Raw genomic sequence first — 22216 nt, 5'->3', positions numbered from 1 at the left:
GTGCATGCCCTCAGCTCTTAGATTAGCTTCCCTAAACTTTTGGCTGACGACAAAAGTTCTGAAGTGTAGATTTGTCCTTCTTGATTTACTGGTGGAAAAAATTACCTTTAGGTTCTGCTTTTATGTCCTAGCTGCTCATTTATGGACTGACATGGGTAATGCCTTCCTGGCTGGACCTTCTTCCCCGCTTCCACCGTCACACACACACTCTCACACTCACACAGACACACACACACACATACACACACACACACACACACACCTCTCTCTCGAGCAGGTGCTTTTCCACCCCCTAATCCTGGGAGGCTCTAGATAGTAAAGGAACATCCTGTGCTCTGTCAACCCATTAAGCACTTTCATTGGCTTCCCTCTGGACAATATAATAATTTATTGAAACCCATTATAACTTGGAACATTGGATTCCTTAAATTAAATAGTGTCAGACAGCAGTGACTGCCACTTCCTAGGCTGGAAACTCTGGACAAGTTACCTAACTTCTTTAGTTTTCAGTTTCCTCTTTTACAGAGTAGGGCTAATAGTACCTACCTTAAAGTGTGGTTGTGACAATTTAAAGATTCTGTAGGAAAACCAATTAGCTTATGGCCTGATCACTATGTCTAGAATATCCTTTAAAAGAACTGACTTTATACTTTGTGGCTTCAGTCTTGAACAAAAAAGTTTATTAACTTTTAGAAATCATTTTTTCTTTGATTCCTTAAATCAGTGGTCCAAAGATCACTGATTTTTTGGTACCAGAGACTGGTTTTGTGGAAGACAATTTTTCCATGGACTGGGGAGGTGGGGTGCAGGGAGATGGTTTTGGGATGATTCAAGTGCATTATATTTATCATGCACTTTATTTCTATTATTATTACATTGTAATATAAAATGATGTAATTATACCACTCACCATAATGTAGAATCACTAGGAGCCCTGAGCTTGTTTCCTGTAACTAGACGGTCCCATCTAGGGGTGATGGGAGACGGTGACAGACCATCAGGTATTAGATTCTCGTAAGGAGTGTGCAACCTAGATCCCTCGCATGCGCAGTTCACAATAAGGCTTGTGCTCCTATGAGAATCTAATGCTGCTGCTGCTCTGACAGGAGACGGAGCTCAGGCAGTAATGGGAGCCATGGGGAGCAGCTGTAAATACAGATGAAGCTTTGCTCACTCACCTGCCACTCACCTCCTGCTGAGCAGCCCGGTTCCTAACAGGCCACGGACTGGTACTGGTCTGTGGCCTGGAGGTTGGTGACCACTACCTTAAATGACAAAACGTCATGTATTTATTATTGATATATGACAAATACTCAGTATTATTAAACATACTTGGTCATAGGCACCAACTTTAGGGACCAGGGTATTTTGGAGGGGGGCAGGACTAGTAAGAATAATCTTAGGAACAATAGCTTGAAATAGGGACCAAAGAATAGATCCTATAAAGTCAAAAGCAGGAACTTAATGATAAAAACTTAGGGGAGGGGGAGAGATTCAGGGTCCGCACAGGGAATTAGTTATCATTTTGGGATGTAGCATCTTTGGTATAAGTGGCAGTAAAGGGTGCTCAGATTACAGTGGGAATCTCAGTAATTCCCTCCCTAAGCAGCCTTATTAGGCTGACTCAGTGTGAAACATCCCTAGGTTGAGTGCTGGAGCAGCTCAGGGAAACTCGGATCAGTCCATGCGTTATACTCAGAAAGACAGAGGTAGAAAAATCTACGGATTGGCACCTGAAATGATAAAATACAAGTATTTGCCTTCCTCCCTGAGTGTTTTACTCTTTCACAGTTTATTTTTATACATTTGAGATGATGTCGGTGCCCAGGATTTTCTAGTCAAGAAAGCGCTCATTTGGAGATCTCAGATATTTTTGGTTTGGCACACTTTTTATAGTAGTGGATTACTGAATTCCAGAGCATTTGAAATGACACAATTGATAGGATTTTTAGTGCTGAAAAAAGACGACTGTCCCAATATATATATAACCTTTCAGTGATGTTCTTTTTGTTACCATCACTAAGTTGGTGTTTTAAACTTATCTTTGTCTTCCTTTGTTTTCAGCTTCTTAAATGCTGCATTGAGAGGATGAAACAGAATGGGTGTGAACAAGAGTTCCCTGAGAAAGGATAGCTCTTAGAGAGAGAGGATGCTTACTAGACTCAAGAAGATACCAAATCATGGTGTGCATTTCTGTGTTGTGTTTGGAAGAGGAACTGAGGGTTGTTATGAAAATGAAGGATGTGTTCAACTTAGAAGAATTAAACCTCAACCATATGTCTCTTTCAAATGGCATTCTTGATTCCAAAATCTTAAGTAGAGTGTAAAGTTATTGATGGATACTGTAGTAGCCAGGCTAAGCTGAGCTATTCAGTGGAACAGATAAACCTGAAAATTTTAGTGGCTTAACACAACAAGATTTGTTTCTTTTTAATATCACAATCTGATATAGATTGGGTTGGTCTCCTGCTTGGCTTTCCATCAAGCGACAACTCAGGGATCCAAGTTGCTTTTATTTGGAAACTGTCATCTTGAGAGCATTTTGTTTCCAGCTGTATGGACAGGAGATACAGAAGGTGTGGAGAAGTGCATCCTTCCTGGATCACAAACGATACATCACTTTTGCTCACATTCCACTGTTAAGAATTAGTGACATGATCCCACTGGGATTCATGGGGTCTGGGATATGGAATACGTGGATATTTGGCAAGCATGAACAATCTTTGCCACAGAAACACTACCTCTATTATGTTATTCTGTATCCCTTATCTTCTCATGGTAGATTTTGCGTAGGATTAGTATCAGGAAAAGATTTTTCTCTCCTAAAATGTTGGTATTCTTTTTCTTTTCCTCTGGAGTCAGGAACTTTAGATTTAATATTAATAACTATCTAATCTGAGATTTTTAGTAGCATCATGTATCCTATTTCTCTATTGTGTTTCTGGAATAGTTTTATTTTTGTATTTTAACTGACCGATTGTATTTGATTTTTTAAAAATTGCCATAATCCTTTCTAATTTTAGCTGTTCGTTTAATGAACACTTACCAATAGCAGATGTATTGATAAGGATGAAGGATGTTTTTAGCTGCAACAGAAAAAACTAATAAATGGTTTAAGCAATAAGAGTTTTATTATCGGATTCAAGAAGTCTGGCCGTTCCAGGATAGGTTAATTCAATGGTGTGATATCATAGAGGATCATGTATACTCACTTTTTCTGTTTTATACACTTCAGCATTTGATGGAGTCTCCCCTTCCTGTCACATACAGCTCAGTAGTTCCAGATGTTGCTTGCCATGGTAGACCCTAGTCAGGCCTGGGTCTTGTGACACAGGAAACAACTATGCTCACAGACTGGTTGTCATGAAATGGTTGCAGTGTGGTGCCACCAGGCATACATCACACCTACTCATCGTATGATATTAGATTATATAATCTGTGGAAAATGTTGCAAAATGATGCTAGTGGAAGGGTCAGAAACTATATCCAGACTTGGATGTTAGATCCAGGCAAATGACTTGTTGAAAAGAGATTTCTCTTTAGAGAGAAATCATGTTGGTGTACCAGGTAACATGTTTGGTTGTGGGGAGGGTGGGGAACTGCTTGGATAGCATGGTAGTGATAGAAGTGGTGACAAGCTGGATGCTGGATATAGTTAGAAGGATTAACTGATCAATTGGATGTGAGGAGTGATATAGAGAGAGATATTGGGAATGACTCCAAGTTTTGGCCTGAGTGATGGGAAAAATCGAGTTGCTATTTATCAAGATAGGGAAGACCAATGAGTTTGGTGCTGTCATAAAATAAAATGTATCAGATTTTTAGTAACAACTGGAAGTAAGACATTGCAAGGACTCAGGACTGGGCTGAGATAGAGTTCAGACGGGGAGCTGGAATCAGAGTGCTGCCCCAGGTCCCGGGACCCTGCCAGGCAGAAAAGACACTTGGCATGGGCAAGGACTCCAGTATGCCAGAGCCTCTTCCTCCTTTCTCAGGCCAAATTTGTGTCCTTGCAAAATTTGGCTACAGATGTTAAATTTACAAAGACCTCTGATACCCATTATCCCACCCAACCCTCTGGAGAGCCTTTGTAATGTGGTAACTGCTCCTATGCACATAGCCAAAGACTTGAAAACAGTCTCAGAAAAGCTGTAATTTCTATATTCATTCATTTAATGAACAGTTACTAAACACTTATTTCTTTATTTTTATTTTATTTGTTTATTTTTGAGGCAGAGTCTCAGTCTGTTGCCCAGGCTGGAGTGCAGTGGCATGATCTCGGCTCACTACAACCTCTGCCTCCCAGGTTCAAGCGATTCTCCTGCCTCAGCCTCCCAAGTAGTTGGAACTACAGGTGTGCACCACCACACCTGACAAATTTTTGTACTTTTAGTGGAGACAGGGTTTCACCATGTTGGCCAGGCTGGTCTCGAACTCCTGACCTCAAGTGACCTGCCTGCCTCTGCCTCCCAAAGTGCTAGGATTACAGGCATGAGCCACTGTGCCTAGCCCCAAACATCTATTAAGTACTTGCTGTATATGGTGAAATAAACCCCAGCTCTCCTGATTGAAGGCTAGTGTTCTTTTCACAAATCTTCAATACATCAAGTCCTACTTCTCTTTCTTTCTGTATTTAACTAATAAATATTCCTCTTCTGTCATTTGTGGTTTTGAAATGTCTGCAAACTCATGGATACTGTTCACTTCTACTGAATAGAATAAAGCAGAAGTGATGGAATATAACCTCAGAGGCCATTTCCTAAAAGCCACTGTGGCTTCCTACTTGTTCTCTTGCTCTCTCTCTTAGATCACTTGCTCTGGGGAAAGCCAGCTGTCATATTGTGAGCAGACCTATGAAAAGGCCCACTTGGTAAAGAACTGAGGCCTCTGACTGATGGACACATGGGTGACCTTGCAATCAAGTCTTCTGGCCCCAACCAAGCCTTCAGCTGAGACTGCAGCCTCATGAAAGATCCTGAGCTAGAAGCATCCTGCCATCCTAATAAGCCACTTGAATTTCTGACCCTTAAAAATTGTGAGATAATAAGCACCTGTGCTTTTTTTAAGTATTAGGTTTAAAAAATGCTGAAAAAATAAAGAAGAAAAAAGACAACTCATAATCTCACCACATTAAAAAGAATAGCTATAGAAAAATTCCAGTAGTATAAAAAATAAAAATGGAAATAACTCCCCACCATCCCCGATCTTTAGTTCTTTTTCCCACAGTGACATTTTCTTTCCCAAGACATGTTCATGCATATGCAATATATGTATGCAATATATGTGTAAACTCTTTAAGATGTTCACAAAAGGGTCATGTTACACTCACTTGAAAAAATATTATATATTGAAGATGTCTTCATATCAGTATATATACATCTATCTTATTTTTAAAATAGATTTCCCATAATTTAAATGTACCATATTGCCGGGCGCGGTGGCTCAAGCCTGTAATCCCAGCACTTTGGGAGGCCGAGACGGGCGGATCACGAGGTCAGGAGATCGAGACCATCCTGGCTAACACAGTGAAACCCCATCTCTACTAAAAAATACAAAAAAACTAGCCGGGCGAAGTGGCGGGCGCCTGTGGTCCCAGCTACTCGGGAGGCTGAGGCAGGAGAATGGCGTAAACCCGGGAGGCGGAGCTTGCAGTGAGCTGAGATCCGGCCAATGCACTCCAGCCTGGGCGACAGAGCCAGACTCAGTCTCAAAAAAAAAAAAAAAAAATAAAAAATAAATAAATGTACCATATTTCTTTTACCAGTCCCCATATATGGACATTTAGGATATTTCCAGTATTCTTTTCTGTTATAAATATGTGGTGATAAACACATATTTTGAGTACCCTCAAGTAAAGTCCTATAGGTAGCATTCTGGCATCATGTTGTATGTGCATTTAAAGTTGATGCTATTTACTTGTTCCACAATCTTTGCTTTGAGTTTACACTGATGAAGCATGGGAATGCTATATCCCCACAAACCTGTGCATAGTGTTGATAGTAGGCATTGTTTGCTATTTTCTGACTGTTTATTTTTTTTCTTTTGAGAATTGCCATGCCTAGAAGAGTGCTGGTCTTATAATATACAAGATAATAACTTGATAGCTAGCATTTCTGAGGCTTCTTGTGCTTTGCATATATTTACTGTTTTGATACTTACAAAGACCCTATGAAGTTGGTACTATTATTACCTGCTTATGGTTGGTGGGAAAACTGAGCCATAGAGAAATTAAACAGACTGTCCCAGGTCACACAACTCGGAAGGGTGGAGCCAGGATGCAAATGATATGGAATTTTAAAAAATGAGTAGTTGAGTGAATGAATAAATTGATGACCTGTTTACATCTTTTCTTATTTTTTAATTGAATTTTGTTTCTTTTTCTTTCTTATTTGTAGGATCTTTGTATATATTATGAATGTTAACTTTCCTATTCTACATGTTGCAGATATTCCCTCTGGTCTGTTATTTGTCTTTAACTCATTTATTTGCCACCTTTTGATATTCATTTCTTATTCACATTAGAAAACCCTCAAAGTAGTTAAAAATATGACCCCAGATATTGTTGTTAGAACATATTTGAGGAAAATAGTGATGATTTAGGTGTACAGATAAATTCTGATGTGGGTAATGCAGAGTCTCACTAAGTTCATCTAAATATGAAAAATAACCACAGGGGAATTAGTTGCTTTGTTCACACTGTAGTACTTTAACATTACAATTCCCCTTCAGGCATATTTATAATTGAAAAAGAAGGTGTTGGGGGCTTTTATATTATTAGATTGACATTTGGGGAAATGAATTTTTACTTTATCTGCAACAAATGAATCCCAATTAGTTAAGTGGCTCTGGGCTAAAGGAACTATAGCGACTTTCTTTGTCATTTTCTTTCTACTTTTTGATATGCCCTTCCTTCCCATTCCTATGAACTCCTCTCATCCTGCTGAGCCAAGTCACATTTCCCTTTGCTTGAGGCTTCTAACCCTTCTCTGATGTCCTGAAGGATTCATCAGGGAGACTCTGTGGCAAACGTCTTTCTTTCCCGTGACAGCCCCACATTTGATTAGGTGTTCACTTTCCATCCTGTGTCCTCAGGAATGTGATTATATCTCTAGCTTCAGAGTTTAAGTTTGAATTAGTCTAAGCCTAAGCCAGTGTTCTCAAACTCTAGCATGCATGAGATTCACTTGGGGAATGTATTAAAACACAGGCTGCTGATCTGCACCCCCAGAATATCTAATTCCATAGGTCTTGGGTAGGGCATTTCTATCAAGTTTTGAGGGAATGCTGATGCTGATGGCCCAGGGACGAAACTTTGAGAATCAGTGGTCTAAGCCAGTCACGATGATCCAGTATTGTCTGCCCAGGATTCATTTAGGAATGGACGCGTGCCCCAAATCCTGGTCCATGGCACTGAGGGGACGTCTTCTGTAGAAGGGTTGTCTCACTAATAAATGCATGGATGGAGACTCTCCTCCTTTGCTGGGTATATTCCTGGGTTTTTGTAACATTTGGAAGTTCTGTGTTCAATTTGTGAGCAGAAGGAAAGACTTTCATAAATTGAGGATTGCAAAGTGAGAAGAGTGGAGAGGATCTTGGTCCTGGAGGATGTAATTGTGCCACTGAAGAACCAGCTCTGGATCCAGCCTAACCCTGAGCTTTTTAGTAGAGCCATCATAAATACTTTTGGAGTTTTATTAATAATTTGTATTAAGCATTAAATAACATTAAATCTATAAAATACAGATAATAACAATATATGAACACTCATTCACACAAAGCCTAGCATAAGAAAATAATATTGCCATTGCCCTTGTGGTCTCCCAAAGGCAATAATGGGTATTGAAGGTAATAAGGGGATGGAAGCTCCTGCTTCCCCTAACAAAATTTCCATCCCTGTAAAATTTGTATACACCATTCTCTGGCTTTGTGTGTGTGTGTGTTTTCAGTTTGTTTGTTTTTAAATTTTTTTAACCACATGTATTTGTATTCTTAAAAGTTTATTACTTACTTTTGCCTGGTCTTCAATATTGTACACATGGTTTCATATTGCATATTTCTTTTTAAACTTGTTTATGCAGGACATTATGTTCCTCAGATCCATTCATGTTGTTATTGCAATTTATTTGCTTTTACTGCTATATGCTGCTACGTGACTATTCTACTGTTAATGAATATTTTGACTGTTTCTAGAGTTTTCTATTCTTTCTGTATTTCTCCCTCTCTTTCTCTCTGTTTTTTTTTAGAGTCAGGATCTTGCTCTGTTGCCCAGACTAAGGTGCAATGGCATGATCATAGCTCACTGCAGCATCAAACTCTTGAGTTCAAGCCGATCCTCCCATCTCAGCCTCCTAAGTAGCTACAGGAGAGCACCACGACTCCTGACTATTCTTTTTTAATATTAAATTATTATTATTTTTATTTTTCAAATTAAAAAAAATAGAGACAGAATCTTGCTATGTTGCCCAGGCTGCTCTCAAACTCCTGGGTCAAGTGATTCTCCTGCTTTGGCCTCCCAAAGTGCTGGGATTACACGCATGAACTACTGTTTGTTCGCTTGCTTGCTTTCTTTCTTTTTTTTTTTTTCTTTCTTTCTTTCTTTCTTTCTTTCTTTCTTTCTTTCTTTCTTTCTTTCTTTCTTTCTTTCTTTCTTTCTTTCTTTCTTTCTCTCTCTCTTTCTTTCTTTCTTTCTCTCTCTCTTTCTTCCTTTCCTTTCCTTTCTTTCTTTTTCTCCTCTTTCCTTCCTCTCTTTCTTTCTCTTTTCTCTTCCTCCCTTCCTTCCTTTGCCCTCTCTCCCTTCCTCCCTTTCTCTCTCTCTCTCTCTCCTCTCTCTCTCTCTCTCTGTCTCCCTCCCTCCCTCTCTTCTTTCCAGGGTCTGGTTACCCATGTGATGTCGGCTCACTGCAGCCTCAACTTGCCGGGCTCAAGCAATCCTCCCACCTGAGCCTTCCAGGCAGCTGGGACTACAGGCACACACCACTGTGCCCAGCTAATTTTTGTATTTTTCATAGAGATAGGTTTTGCCACATTGCCTAGACTGATCTCAAACTGCTGAGCTGAAGCGATCCTCCTATCTTGATCTCCTAAAGTGCTGGGATGACAGGCTTGCACCACTGTGACTGGCAGTCTCTTATTTCCTGTGTTGAACATGTGAGAGTGTTTTTCTAGGGCAGCATTTCTCAAGTGATGTGCTTTGCACATTGCTGCGCTGCAAATGGGTTACAGGGGTGTGGAGATACTGATTTCCTCTGTCCCTTGGGGTGACTGGGCAGGGCCTGAGCAGTGATAGCCCTGGAGCCTGTCACCCCCTGGCCCAGTCAACTCTGGTTCAGAGCAAGGAAGCCTTCTCTAAAGATGGAATTGCTGGGCTTCAGGAAGGTACTTTTCAACCCTGCTAAGGATGATTCCCAAAATGCTTGTATTTATTTATCGTCTTTCCATGGAAATAAGTGTTCTCTTGTTCTACATCCTTGAGAATCCTTGCTATCTGACTTTAAAATTTTTGACAATATGTTGTTGTGAATTATTTCACTGAGATTTTAATTTGTATTTATATGATTATATTTTTGTATGTTCATTAGCTATTTGGCTTCCTTCTCTGAAATACTTACTCAATTTTTCTGCCTGTTTTTTTTCCTATTTTTTTTCTATTGGATTCTGTGAATTTTACTTATTTATTTTTAGAAGTTCTTTATGTATTTTAGACGTGAATTCTTTAATAATTATATGACTTACACAGATCTTTCAGTGAAGACTTAATTTTTGACTCATTTTATTTTGCCTTTTGTTGATTGAATTTCTTAATTTTAAGTTACTCAAATTTATTATTTTCCTTTATGGCTTCTGCTTTTTGTGTCTTGTTAAATAAATCCTTACTTTGAATACACATTATCTTCTAACAATTTTATAATTTTGCCTTTCACAGTTAAATCTATAATCTACCTGGAATTGGTATGAGGAAAGAGGTCCAATTTATTATTATTACTGTGATTATTATTTGAGGCGAGGTCTTGTTACATTGCCCAGGCTGCCTTTGAACTCCTGGACTCAAGTGATCTTCCTGCCTCAGTCTCTTGAGTAGCTGTGACTACAGGTGCACACCACCTTGTGCAGCTTTTACTATTTTTTTGATACCGTTAACCAGTTATCCTAGGAGTATTTATTGGTGTCTGTCCTCTTCAGTGATCTGTTGTACCAGCTCCATCATATCAGGTTTCCATATGTGTGAGAACTGTCTATCCCTGCACCAATACCAGTATCTTAAAGCCATGTAATAATTTTTGATATCTGGTAAGATAAGCCCCTTCACCTCCAACTTGTTCTTCTTTATTGCTTTCTTGGCTATTCTTAGCCCTTTGCTCTTCCATATTTTTTTAGAATCATGTTGTGAAGATCTAAAAAACAGTGTCTTTTGGGAATTTGATTAGCATTACATTCAAACCGTGGATTGGTGTGATGAGAATTAACTTTTTTTTTTTTTTTTTTTCCCCCTGAGACAGAGTCTCACTCTGTTACCCAGGCTGGAATGCAGTGGTGTGATCTCAGCTCACTGCAACCTCTGCCTCCTGGGTTCAAGCGATTCTTCTGCCTCAGCCTCCCTAGTAGCTGGGATTACAGGTGCACACCACCACGTCGGGGTAATTTTTGTATTTTTAGTAGAGATAGGGTTTCACCATGTTGGTCAGGCTGGTCTTGAACTCCTGACCTTGTGATCTGGCCATCTTGGCTTCCCAAAGTGCTGGGATTACAGGTGTAAACCACTGTGCCCAGCCTGAGAATTAACATTTTCTAATCGGTCATTATGATATTTAGCCTTCTTTTTTTAAAATGAAGTTTTATAGTTTTATCAGAAAGGTATTGCTCATCTTCTAATAGGTTTATTATTAGGGACTTTATATGTTTTGGTGCTATTATATATGGTATGTATTCATTAAATATTTCCTTTTTGTTGATAGTGAATGGAAATGCAATAGATTTTTATGCCTTGATTTTGTATTGTTCAACTTTGCTAAACTCTCTTATTAATTATTATTAACTCTTTTATTAATTCTCTTACAGGTTATTCAGTCTTTTACATAGACAGTTACATCATCTGTAAACAGGACTGTTTGTTTCTTCCTTTTGATTCTTTATTTGTTTTTCTTGCATTACTGCACTGGTTAGGATACCCAACCAATGTTGAATAAGAGTAGAAGTACAGGCGCTCTTGTCTTGTTCCTAACCTTACAGTGAATGCTTTTGGTGTTTTTTTTTTTTTTTTTTTTTTTTTTTTTTTTTTTTTTAGGCAGTCTTGCTCTGTTGCCTAGGCTGGAATGCAGTGGCGTAATCTTGGTTCACTGCAACTGCTGTCTCCTGGGTTCAAATGATTCTTGTGTCTCAGCCTCCTGAATAGCTGGGACTGATAGGCACATGCCACCACGCCTGGCTAATTTTTGTATTTTTAGTAGAGACAGGGTTTCACCATGTTGGCCAGGCTGGTCTCATACTCCTGACCTCAAGTGATCCACCCACCTCAGCCTCCCAAAGTGCTGGGATTACAGGCATGAGCCATTATGCTTGGCCACTTTCAGTGTTTTATCATTAAGTGTAAAGTTTGCTATAGGTTTTTATAGATATTCTTGATTTTTATTTTTAAGTTCCAGGGTACATGTGCAGGATGTGCAGATTTGTTACATAGGTAAACATGTGCCATGGTGGTTTGCTGCACCCATCAACCCGTCACCTAGGTATTAAGCCTAGCATACATTAACTATTTTTCCTAATGCTCTCTCTCCCTTTACCTCATCCCCCACAGGTCCCAGTGTGTGTTGTTCCCCTCCCTGTGTCCATGTGTTCTCATTGTTCAGCTCCCACTTATAAGCGACAACACGTGGTGTTTGGTTTTCTGTTACTGTGTTAGTTTGCTGAGGATAATGGCTTCCAGCTCCATCCATGTCCTTGCAAAGGACATGATCTTGTTCCTTTTTATGGCTGCATAGTATTCCATGGTGTATGTGTGCCACATTTTCTTTATCCAGTCTGTCATTGTTGGGCATTTGGGTTGATTCCATGTCTTTGCTAGCGTAAATAGTGCCAGAATGAACATGTGTGTGCATTATCTTTGTAATAGAATGATTTATATTCCTTTGGGTATATATCGGGTAATGGTATTGCTGGGGTCAAATTTTTATAGATATTCTCTACTAGGTTAAGAATTTCTAGTTTGCTAAAAGTTGTTGTTATGAGATTTATCAAATACTTTTTCTGCATCTGTTGAGGTAATTGTATAATTCTTTCCATTAATTTTTAATGTGGTAAACTGTATTTTCTGATTTTCTTTTTTTTTTTTTTTTCTTTTGAGACAGAGTCTTGCTCTGTAGCCCGGGCTGGAGTGCAGTGGCCGGATCTCAGCTCACTGCAAGCTCCGCCTCCCGGGTTTACGCCATTCTCCTGCCTCAGCCCCCGGAGCAGCTGGGACTACAGGCGCCCGCCACCTCGCCCGGCTAGTTTTTTGTATTTTTAGTAGAGACGGGGTTTCACGGTGTTAGCCAGGATGGTCTCGATCTCCTGACCTCGTGATCCGCCCGTCTCGGCCTCCCAAAGTGCTGGGATTACAGGCTTGAGCCACCGCGCCCGATGTTAGACTAAGTTTTCATTCCTGGGGTAAAACCAACTTGTTTGTAATATATATATATATATATATATATATATATATTTTTTTTTTTTTTTTTTTTTGAGACGGAGTCTCGCTCTGTCGCCCAGGCTGGAGTGCAGTGGCGCGATCTCGGCTCACTGCAAGCTCCGCCTCCCGGGTTCACGCCATTCTCCTGCCTCAGCCTCCCGAGTAGCTGGGACTACAGGCGCCCACAACCGCGCCCAGCTAATTTTTTGTATTTTTAGTAGAGACGGGGTTTCACCGTGGTCTCGATCTCCTGACCTTGTGATCCGCCCGCCTCGGCCTCCCAAAGTGCTGGGATTACAGGCGTGAGCCACCGCGCCCGGCCTATATTTTCTTTTTTAGGCATTGTTTTATTGTTCACCAATATTTTCCTTAGGATATTTGCATCTGTGTCCCTGAGAAATACTGGGCCATAATTTCTTTTGTCCTTCTGCCCTCGACAAGTTTTGGAATCAAGGTTTTGCTAGACCCATAATAGAATGAGTTGATACATTTTATCAACTCATTTGATAAAATGAGTAGATGTATCACTCCAATCTCTGCCTCCATCACCAAATTTCTCTCTTCTTTTAAAGGTACCAGTCACTGGATTAGAGCCCACTGCAACTCAGTACGACCTCATCTCAACATCTGCAAAGACCGTATTTCCAAATAAGGTCACATTCATGGGTATCAGAAGTTAGGACTTGAACATATCTTTTTGGTGGACACAATTCAACCCATAACATAAATATGTATATTTAAGTCACCTAAGTCTAAAATTAGCCAGTATCTTTACTTTCCTTTAGACAACATAATGATGTTAGAACATTTCACTGCTTTCTGTCCCCTTAACTTATATGATATCATTGCTGTTTTTCTTTACCACACAAGCCCTTTTTATTATTGTGTTTATAGTCTGCATTTGTTTAGATTTAAGCATGCATTTGCCACTTTGGTTATCAATCCATTATCTTCTTGTCCACATTATTGCTGTTGAGCAGTCAGCTCACAGTCTAATTGCCATTTCTCTGCCTTTCATTAGGGTGTTTTTTTAAAAAAACTTCTTTTTCTTTTCTGTTCTACAGTTTCAATATAATTTGTTTAGCTGTGTTTTATATATCTTGTTTGAAATTCATTGGAATTCTTGAATCTATGGATTGGTATCTTTTTATCAGTTCTGGAAAATTCTTAGCTATTATATCTTCAAATATTGCCTCTACTCTCTCTTCTCTACCCTAAAAAAGCCCACCTATTAGAGGTTTATTTTTAGTCCCTTTCATTCTTTCTTCCATGACTCAATTTTATTTCGTATTTTTCATCTTTTTGACTCTGTTTTCTATTCTGGATACTTTTTTTCAGATTCATCTTCTAGTTCACTAATTCTTTTGTCAACTATGATATATTTTTTTTCAAATCTACTTGGAAATTTTTATAGTGTGGTGCTCTTACTCATATTTTCGATACCTTCATTTATTCTTTATGTTATATTATACTGTGGTGTATTACACCTATAGCAAGATGCATCAGGGTATTCTAATAGCTGAAGTCTTGCAGGTCTGAGTCTGCCAACTGCTATTTCTGCCTCTAGCATACGTTGTTCCCATATGTGGTCTGTGTCTCTTTTGTTTGTATTATGAACTCATATTTTTATTTGAACTTATCTGTGATCATTCCTTTTAGCTTAGGCCGAAGGTAGCTTACATCAGGGAGGATTTGCCCTTGTATCAGGTAACTGCAGGTATCACCAACCTGGGGCTATTTTAAATTCTGAGTGAAGTTGAATTTTTTAGGTAGGAATTTGGGCTGCTTTGAGGGCCAACTGGTAGATACAAAAATTCTCAGGGTTGATATTTAACACCAGGATTGAAATTTCCCTTTCAGATATCTGGTTTTGTTTTTTAATCCACATGAATTTCGAGGGTGTAGTTTCTTTGGGGATAGGCAGTTCCTGCTCTGTGTGGGACCATCTTCTATGTGCCTCACCTCTTGGGATGGCTTTGACTTCTATCCTCTATGTCCTGTGTGTTAGTCCATTCTCACACTGCTATAAAGAATTATGGGGGACTGGGTAATTTATGAAGAAAAGAGGTTTAATTGACTCGCAGTTCCACAGGTTTACAGAAAGCATGACTGGGAGGCCTCAGAAGACTTACAATCATGGCGGAAGGTGAAGGGGAAGCAAGAACCTTCTTCACATGGTGGCAGGAGAGAGAGAGAGAGAACAAGGGGGAAAGTGTCACACACTTTTAAACCATCGGATCTTGTGAGAACTCACTCACTATCACGAGAACAGCAAAGGGGAAATCCACCCCCATGATTCAATCACTTCCCACCAGACCCCTCCTCCAATTCGACATGAGATTTGCGTGGGGACACAAAGCCGAGCCAAATCAGCCTGTGAAACTCTCATGGCTCAACTTCATACAGTTCAGTGAATCCCTCAAGGTGAAAGGCAGCTTCTGTGTTCTTCCTCTCTGGGGACCATTTCCACCCAGTGGTTTTGCTCTGAATATTTATTACTAACTGGAATTCTCAGCTTGTCATTTAGAAGACTAAAAATATTTTATTCGGTATTGTCTATTGTTTACCATGGTAGTGTTAGCCATAGTACTTAGTCATCCATGTTGCTAGAATTGTAAATGCAACACCTTAGTTTAATTGGCTCTTATGTTAATTGCTACATTTAATTGGCTCTTATGTTAAGTGCAGTTGAAAGCTAGCTGACTTATATGCTATTTAGTATTTTTTTAATTTAATTTTTTAAATGCCTTGCCCCCTCTGTGTGAAAGTATCTTGTAAGTAGGGACTCTGCCTCATAGTTATTTATTTATCTATCCTTTATTTTCTGGAATGATTTAAAATTTCCTTCTTGTTGTTCTATGAACAACATCAAAAATTCCATTGTGGTGTAATCTACATTATATCATACAGATTGGATATTACATCCAGAAAGTGACACAAAATAATTTCTCAGATAATGTCTTGATATGTACTATGTAAAATGTGACCACCATCTTAGATGATTTCTGTGTTTTTGTTTCTAAAGACTGTACACGTAAAACAGATCCAAGTGTATAAAAAGTTCGCATGGATGCATAAAGATACGTTTGCAGCTCTATGCTTCAGGTAAGTGGGTTTGTGAGGAAGTCTGGTACATGGACTTGGATGTCAGACTGACCTGTTTGGATTATGCTTTTTCTGCACTGTACTAACTACATGTATTTGGTAAATGACTTAATTTCTTGGCCTTCAGTTTTCTAATTTGCAAGATGGGAACAATCATTCTGATCTTGTGGAGTTGTTGTATTAGTAATGTTTGCAAAGAGTCTTACAGATGTTAGACACCCCAATTATTACTGTAGTTGACTTGACCATTTCCCAGGGCATCTAGCCTAGTAGCAACTTGATTTTTAGGTATCCAAGCCCTACCACTAAGCTCCTAATAGTCACATTCTTAGTTAAGACTATCCATGTACCTCGTGGATTACTCTGCTCCTATCTGTCAGTCCCATAGCAACTACCATTTTATGGGCCAGCGCCCTAAATGGGAGTAGGAAGTCAAGTAGACATTGCAACAGGTACAGCCTTGACCCTCATTCTCCAGGCTCCTGTGTCTTGGTGAATGTGGCTGCTTCTAGATGTTGCATGGTGAATATCACTATGGCAGAAAATTCCTTGTTCCTTTTTAGTTAATCAAAAGAAGAATATTCTTTGAATTTCTTATTAAGACCAAGCCATTCAATATTACTTCTAGTCACTGGTGAAATTTATTTAAGAAGTTAGGGAGATGTTGCCAGAGGGTGACCTTCATGGGTTTGTATTTTTCTTTCTCAATACAGACTCAAGGAGAAGTCCTGAGAATAACCTTGAAGTAGAACTTATTGTCATTCCTCAAGCCACTTACACCTTAACCAAATATGAAGAAAATTGAAATTCACAATAAGCTTTGATGAAGTCACCATTTTTCCTCATTTACTTCTACATTTGATGTGTATAGTCAATAGTGTTTGATAATATTCATGTGACTACTTCGTGTATTATTACTAGTTATTCATTTAAAATCTAATTTATCTATAGGGCAAGGGTTTACTTGTGAAAACTCTGATTCTGGAAACCATTAGAACTTTTCAAATACAGATTTTCAGTGCACTTGTAACCACTTCAATGCTGGCTTTCAAATCTGTCCTAGTGGTAACATGGAAACCTTTTAGTGTTGTGCATGGGTCATATAATTATAAATTATAACTTCTTGCTCATTTTGATAATTTTGATATTCTTAAAAAAGCTTGAAAGGGCAAGGAAATACTTCACAGGGAAAAGCAATATAGTAATTTTATTTTCTCTTCATTGAATCAATGTCAATTTATTTTAATTATTCTTTATTTGCTTTATTTAAACATTTTTAAAACATGTCTTTTTTTTTTTTTTTTGAGACAGGGTCATGCTCTGTTGGCCAGACTGGAGTGCAGTGGCATGATCATTGCTCACTGCAGCCTTAACCTCCTGGGCTCAATTAATGCTGCCCTCCTCAATCTCCTGAGTAGCTGGGACTACAGGTATGCACAACCATGCCTGCCTAATTTTTACATTTTTTTGTAGAAGTTGAGTTTCACTATGTTGCCCAGGCTGGTCTCAAACTTCCAGATTCAAGGGATACTCTCGCCTCAGCCTCCCAAATTTTGGGTTTACAGGTGTGAGCCACTGCATCCAACCTGTAATTTATTTTAGTCGTTTAAAGTGTAAGTAACTCAAATTGCCAACCAATCAACAAAAGTCAGTCTTGAAGTAGACAACAATACAGAATTCCCAAAGTAGGCTTTGCTCCAGTTCTTTTCTTTTCTCTTTTCTTTTCTTTTCTTTTCTTTTCTTTTCTTTTCTTTTCTTTTCTTTTCTTTTCTTTTCTTTTCTTTTCTTTCCTTCCTTCCTTCCTTCCTTCCTTCCTTCCTTCCTTCCTTCCTTCCTTCCTTCCTTCCTTCCTTTCTTTTTTTTCTGTCTTTTTTGGATAATCCGATTCTAAATACAGTTTCTAATTAATTTACAGATCGTTAGAAGCCACATATTTTAAACCAGTTTGGATTTTCTGTGATTATCACTCAAATTTATTTACTAATTATTTTTCTAAATAGGAAGATAAATCTCTACTCAGTCTTTTCCCCTCTGATGGTCCCATAAGAAATCATTTTCCTATTAGCCTGGAAATGTTCCAAAAACCTAACAGTGTGGTGGCAGTCTGCAGCATGGTATCAAGGGAAACATCAGATGTTAGTTCAAATTTGACTTTTATGCTCTTGATCCCACGTCTGAAAGTAAAGATGCAATGTCTCTCTCAAAAGGTGGTGCTGAATAGGAGTGTTCTATCTCTGTCAGCTCATCAGCCTCTGGAGAAGTACAATCTAAAAGCCATCAGTGGGCTCCTGGGCATTGCCTTTAATCTGGGTCTTTTTTGAGTCTTGAAATATGGCAATAGTAACCAATTTAAAGGAAGCAAATACTAATCATGCAGAAGCCAGCTGTATGAGCAGCTCTCATCTGGGGTTTTTAAAAACACTTTGCAAAACACAAGTCATTAATCTTCACGGTGGTCCTTTGGAGTCATAAACGTTCATCACCACCCATCTTTGCCACTGGGAAATCTGGGATTTTAAAGCCTTGGTGCAGGGCTGTCCCCAAAGTCCTAAGCAGATCCTGTAATCCAAGCTGTGACCGGACCATAAGGCTCTGGAATTAAGCTAGTGAGCAAGGCACAATAGGCCAGTGGGGACTTGTGACTGACAAGCTGGGACCACTTTTGGGTCTGTGAAAGTGCTGGCTTTACCTGGACCCTGTTCACATGCTCTGTGTTATCCGAGGAAGTGTTAATGGGAAACAGAGTGAGCTCTTACTTTTGGCTTTGGTCTCTCCCTTTCCCTCATTATTTCTCTCTCTACAGGTCTGTCTTTCCTATGATCACTCTCTTAATTTGATTTATCAGGTCTGAAGTCATAGATTCGTGGCCTTTTAGGACACAAAGAATCCTCAGAAATCTACCACTTTAAATCTCTCCATGAAATTGCGATAATCTGGGCAGGGGTGAAGTTATTGGCAGTGAAGTCTTTGGCATAAGGGAAGAACTCTATTCCTGTTGCTTTACCTTTTCCCCTGAAAATTCTTGGCCCATGGCAGGTGCTTCATAAATATGTTCTGAATGAATGTATGAATGAGTAAAATCATGTTGGGCATAGGGGTTGGAAGAAAAGGAATTGTGGCAGTGGTAATTGTTCAACATTGTTTGGGTAAGGCTCAGAGATTTGTTGAAGATCCTTGTCTTCTGGTTGCTATCCTAGTGGCTGGGTACCTGTTTACATCCTTAATTTTACAGAACAAAATACTGAGGACCACAGAGACTTTTAAGTGATCTGCCTAAAGTCTCACAGTTCTTAAAAATGCAGGCATATAGCAAAATATGAGAAATCACTGAATTCTTTCCTACTTAATGTAGAACCAAAAAGTAATTGGTATAATGTCTCTGGACAAGTGGGTTAAAGTCTTGATCTGTCTTTTGTTATTTGTGACCGGCCAAGGTCACTTAATTTTAACAAGCAGTTATTTTTCCATCTGTAAAATGCTAATAATGATGCTAACTGAACAGGGTCATTGTGGAGATTAAATAGGAAAATGAATATGGAAGTGGCTAGCAGATGGTAGAGTATTATATATTAATAAATAGGTATTTTATAATTCTGTTTAAATATTAAGGTTCTCACTGGATTTTTTTTTTGTTACTGAATTACATATAGAAACTTATTCACAGTGACTCATTAGACTTCCAGACAATTTGGTAGTTATTTAACAAAGGGAGTATTACTGAGGAATGAGATTTTGTAAATATGTCTGGGGAGTGTCAACCATACCTAACAAAGAACAATTACGTATTGCATCAATGACAATGTTGAAATAAAAATATTAGGAAATATATTGCAGGAAGTTTGAGGCTGCCTGTGTGTGAGAGAGAAGGGAGTGGGTGAGGCAGAATGCCTGTGAATGTTATGGGCCATGTGATACATAGTTGATAGAAATCTCAAAGGTAGAAATTCGGGTCTTAGAGTTTTAGAAAAAGACTTTATCTATATATAGGTATGTATGTATGTATGTATGTATTCACCTGTCTACCCACCCCAACCCATCCATCTATCCTGTATCCATAACAGATGCCTGGTTGTCTACTCGGTAAACATTTTCTACTACCTCTTCCCTTCTGGAAAACACACCTCTTAAGTGAAGCTGAAAATGACAGATTCTCCTTTTCTCAACAGTGAATCTTATTTATATGATTCAGTTTTGACCAACGAGATGTAAAAAGAATTCTTCCAGGGTGTTTTTGGGGAGGACCATTCTTCCTGTTAGATTTATATGAGGAGGACATTTTTTTCTCTTACTGTTCTGTGCCCTGTGGTGTGAGGACATGGTATTTGGAGTTGTTGCAGTGATCTTACTTCCGTGAGACAATCAGCCAAAGGATGAAAACCCAATACCAATGTGCTGAGCATATCAGAGCAAAAAGATGGAAAGAGCCTAGGTCCTGGATGACATCACAAGTTGCTGGACCAATTCTTGAGCTATGTGCCTTCAGATTTCATCATACTTGAAATAATTAGATGTCTTTGTTGCTTAAATCACTCTAAGTTTGGTATTACCTTAATGCAGTCATAGGTATACAAATATTCTCTCTTATTTTATTTTATTTTTAAAGAGACAGGGTCTCACTCTGTTGCCTAGGCTGAGTAGCTGGGATTATAGACATGAGCCGCTGTGCCCAGTGTACAGGTACACTCTTAATTTACTTTTTTGCCTCTTTGTCTTAGAAAGAATTTAAGGTATGCCACAACGCAGTATGGTTAAAGAAATTTGAAATAGGTGAAAAAAGAGGCAAAAAAAAAAAAAAAACAAAAAAAACCCAGAAAGGAAGATGGAGTGAGGACTGATGTTAATGCATAAAAGGTATATCATGAAATCTTGTATACTTTCTAGGAGAAAGCCAAAATTTTATTTTGTGGTAAAAGAAACACTTTAGAATGATGTTCAATAGTTTCCCATGAAAGTTTGTTGAATGAGTGATTAAGAGTAATACCCCCTGTGGGCAGAAGCTCCTTCCTTCTCTCCTTTCCTCTTTTGAGTATGAAGATTTTAGCATGGAGAGTCGGGGAAGTCTCCAGTGAACAAGTGTTGAGACTGAGGCACTGAAGTGCCATTATCAGATGGTTTCCTGACCCTGGGGCTTTTCACTGGCCGCTCTGCCAGAAAGAAAAAAGGAACTCATGTGCAGAGAGAAAGGCTGAGAAGATTAGAAAGTAGTCCTCAGATCTCAATTCTATACATCTATTAAAAAGTGACAGAACATGGAAAGTGTTATCACTACATAATTTGTAATGGCAAGAACTGGAAAGAACTTAAATGTGAACCTAAAAAGGTGGGGACCATATTGTACAGTTTCACATTGTAAATTGTGATTTATCCGTCTGATGGAATGTTAGGTGGTTAGCATTTATTTACACACTTCTACCCATATTTACAGTTTCCACAACAATAACATGTCCCTGCCTAAGGTTTCACAGTTGACTCTGGGTCCAATGGAAACCTATTTTCTCCCCAGAACAGGGAAACCTAGCATCCTAGCAGTCAATGTCTCCACCTCTGCGGGATGTTGGCTTTTCCCCCAACCCCTTTAGATCCAGCGGCAGAACTGCATTCATCATCCTTCCTCTTCAGGATGCACTCTCATCATTGGTTCCGAGTGATGATCATACCTATTTTAATTTGGTTAGAATCCCAGCTAGATATCCTATATCTCAAGGACTATATTATAAAGTTAATCACATCAACATACCTTATATAAAATGGGGAAAAAGTGGATGGAAAAATGTATGGATTAAGAAGTAAGGAAGAAAATATACAATATATAGCTACTAACCTTATATAAAATGGGGAAAAAGTGGATGGAAAAATGTATGGATTAAGAAGTAAGGAAGAAAATATACAATATATAGCTACTACAGTCTTCATTTATGCAACTGGCTGGAAGAGTAGTTGGTATTCATAACCCTTTTTTTCTACCATTTATGCTATATTCCCTTTGCTCTCAGCGAGCAGGTTGTGATTTTTTTACCTGGTGGGTGACCCAAACTCCCATTTCTATTGCATGTGAGCTTTTAGTTGTCCTGAATGCATTAAGTGTCTAAGTCTTCTATTCATATTTTACCAATGGGCATAGCGGTGCTAGGAGCCACCATCTCCTGGTTCCACATATACTCCTCCCTAGCTCCATGGCTGTGGCCAGCATTGCCTGTGTTTTTTTTTTTTTTTTTTTGAGACGGAGTCTCGCTCTGTTGCCCAGGCTGGAGTGCAGTGGTGCTATCTCAGTTCACTGCAACCTCCACCTCCTGAATTCACGCCATTCTCCTGCCTCAGCCTCCCAAGTACCTGGGACCACAGGCGCCCGCCACCACGCCTGGATAATTTTTTGTATTTTTAGTAGAGACGAGGTTTCACCGTGTCAGCCAGGGTGCTCTCGATCTCCTGACCTCATGATCCGCCAGCCCCGGC

General features: G+C 39.1%; 1 long non-coding RNA gene across 3 annotated transcripts in view; it reads left to right on the top strand.

Moving 5' to 3' along the window:
• Window positions 1-17392, top strand: part of LOC139362412 (uncharacterized) — a 48922-nt gene extending 31530 nt beyond the window's left edge. The window contains exons 3-5 of one of the 3 annotated variants that reach the window (XR_011621279.1): window positions 4808-5035; window positions 15684-15763; window positions 17075-17392. This is a non-coding gene — a long non-coding RNA (uncharacterized lncRNA). Of the gene's footprint in view, window positions 1-4807; window positions 5036-15683; window positions 15764-16476; window positions 16947-17070 lie in introns of those variants that run through there. The other 2 variants (XR_011621278.1, XR_011621280.1) reach the window with 2 other exon arrangements.
• The last annotated feature ends 4824 nt before the right edge of the window (window positions 17393-22216 follow it).

This window comes from Macaca nemestrina, chromosome 3, assembly GCF_043159975.1.
Source record: "Macaca nemestrina isolate mMacNem1 chromosome 3, mMacNem.hap1, whole genome shotgun sequence".
NCBI classification, from domain to species: domain Eukaryota; kingdom Metazoa; phylum Chordata; class Mammalia; order Primates; family Cercopithecidae; genus Macaca; species Macaca nemestrina.
This window is presented reverse-complemented; position numbering and strand designations above follow the sequence as displayed.